Source organism: Kryptolebias marmoratus, linkage group LG8, assembly GCF_001649575.2.
Source record: "Kryptolebias marmoratus isolate JLee-2015 linkage group LG8, ASM164957v2, whole genome shotgun sequence".
Taxonomy (NCBI): Eukaryota; Metazoa; Chordata; class Actinopteri; order Cyprinodontiformes; family Rivulidae; genus Kryptolebias; species Kryptolebias marmoratus.
Genome location: NC_051437.1, coordinates 11,326,307 through 11,328,227, shown reverse-complemented (window position 1 = coordinate 11,328,227; position 1,921 = coordinate 11,326,307). Strand labels below are relative to the sequence as shown.

The 1,921-nt window shown below is 58.0% G+C and overlaps 1 protein-coding gene across 1 annotated transcript in view; it reads left to right on the top strand.

The window, feature by feature from the left end:
- Nucleotides 1-209: 209 nt before the first annotated feature.
- The window catches only part of LOC108232105 (adenylate cyclase type 6), a 39,285-nt gene continuing 37,573 nt past the window's right edge, over nt 210-1,921 (top strand). The window contains exon 1 of the mRNA XM_017409690.3: nt 210-427. The gene's annotated coding sequence lies outside the window, so the exon portion shown is untranslated. The remainder of the gene's footprint in view (nt 428-1,921) is intronic.

Below are 1,921 nucleotides of genomic sequence, written 5' to 3'. Positions count from 1 at the left end.
TCTTGAGCAACTTTTAAACTTCTTCCAAGATATTTTCTAGTCTAAATTTAATACTGCAGAATTATTCAAGAGACGCATGCAGATTTCCACACCGAATCGCTTGGTTTCGCGCGGGGCTTTTACTTTGAAAGGCGCGACGGGAAGTGCGCTGTTTTCACCACCGCCATCTTGACGGCGGTGCTCGGGAGCCGGGAGAGAGAGACGGGGAGAGAGAGGGTCAGGGGGAGGAGAGGCGAGGGAGTGCGTGGAGCGAGGAGACGACAGGAGGAGATCCTCCACCGGGCGACCAATTTACACGGACCGTCCTTCCAGCGCGGCTCGGCTACAAATGCTCCTCCACCCGGGCCGCCGCCGACGCTCCACCGCCCCGCCGAATCGGTTCGTCCGCAGCGGTCGTGTCGGACAGCAGGAACAGAAGATGACCACGGTGAGTCTCTCTCCCTCTCTCTTTTAATTTATCTGTATATTTATTTATTTATTGGTGCAGGCCGTTCAATCCGTGTTCTGTCATACGAACCGTGTGTGTGTGTGTGCGCGCGCGCGCCTCGTTCTCCGTCTGCGCGGCGCTCGTCCCGGACCTGAATGACATAAGCTGGGCGACAGACCCGGAGGCCTCCGCTTCCCGTCGGTGGCAGGAGGATACGCGGTCAGTACATGTTCTCCCACTGGCGGCCAACAACAACAACAACAACAACAACATCTCTGCGCGCGCGCTTGTCTGTCTCTCTGTGTGTGTGATGAGGAGAAGAAGAAAAAGAAGAAGGATGAGCCGCATCGCTTTTTCGCAGCTGACAGGCTCCGTTCACGGACTCGCGTCGGGCGCTCGTGATTGACCGTTTTCACGGTTTAACCTGGACGTTTCGGGTTGAATAATCCCGTTCAGACCCCCGCGCCCCCTCCCCGCCGGACTGTAGCCCGCCGCGGATCCCGAACCCTCCGGCTGATGCTGAGGAATGTGCGGCAGAAATAGCAAGTTGTTTGTTTTCCCGACCGCTCGTCGCGTCAGTGAACGCTCCGCTCAGCTCGCGCTTTGCTGCAGACTGAAAGACGCTGGCCGGAGAAGGCTCTGACACGAGACGCGCGTTTTTGTATTGTTTTGTTGTCGGGGCTGGGGGTCCGGACTTGGAAATTGGGTCTCATTGTTGTCACACGGGCCACTGTTGTTATGTAATAAGAACCCTACGCTGTCTGAATGCGGGGCCTCACGCACGGGCCTGCCTGCCTGGCTGGCTTGCTTGTGCGCGGCGTTCAAACACCGGACCGCAAACGCATCATCCGCACATGAACGCAACACGGCTGCAGAAACGAGAATAAGTAGCTGGGATAAAACCAGCTCTCACGCGGGGGGTGGTTTTAATTTCCTTCTGAGTGTTTGATATGTTTTATCCGCGTCGTCTGGATGAAGGAGATCCACGCAGGGCCTCTGGACAAGATGAATGAGGTGAGGAGGAGGAGGAGGAGGTGGAGGAGGTGGCGGTGGGGGGAAACCAGAGAGCACAAGCTCGGCGCAGCCTGCAAACACAGCCGAGCGACTGGTCGACCTTGTGCGGGGAGGTGGGGAGGGGTGGGGAGGGCAGAAGAGGAGAGGGGAGGTGGTTCTCCTTGAATCTTGTCGCTCCGCTGCCAGGAGGAGGAGGCGAAATACACGGCGAGGAGAAGCTATTTTTGCTTCATCAACGCAGCATGGCTCCCCGCTGAAAAAAAATGCCGGTGAAGAAGAAGAAGGAGGAGGAGGAGGAGGAGGAGGAAGAGGCGCGGCGGTTTCGTCTTCATCCCGCTGCCTCCTCGCGCATCGCATGTGGACGTCTCGCGACTCGACCAGGCGTCACGGAAGCGCCGGAGGGACATAAACCCGCATCTGTCCCAAAACCCCCACGGTCCCCATCAGGAGGAGTGAGACGCAGGGGCGGACTGAGTGGGG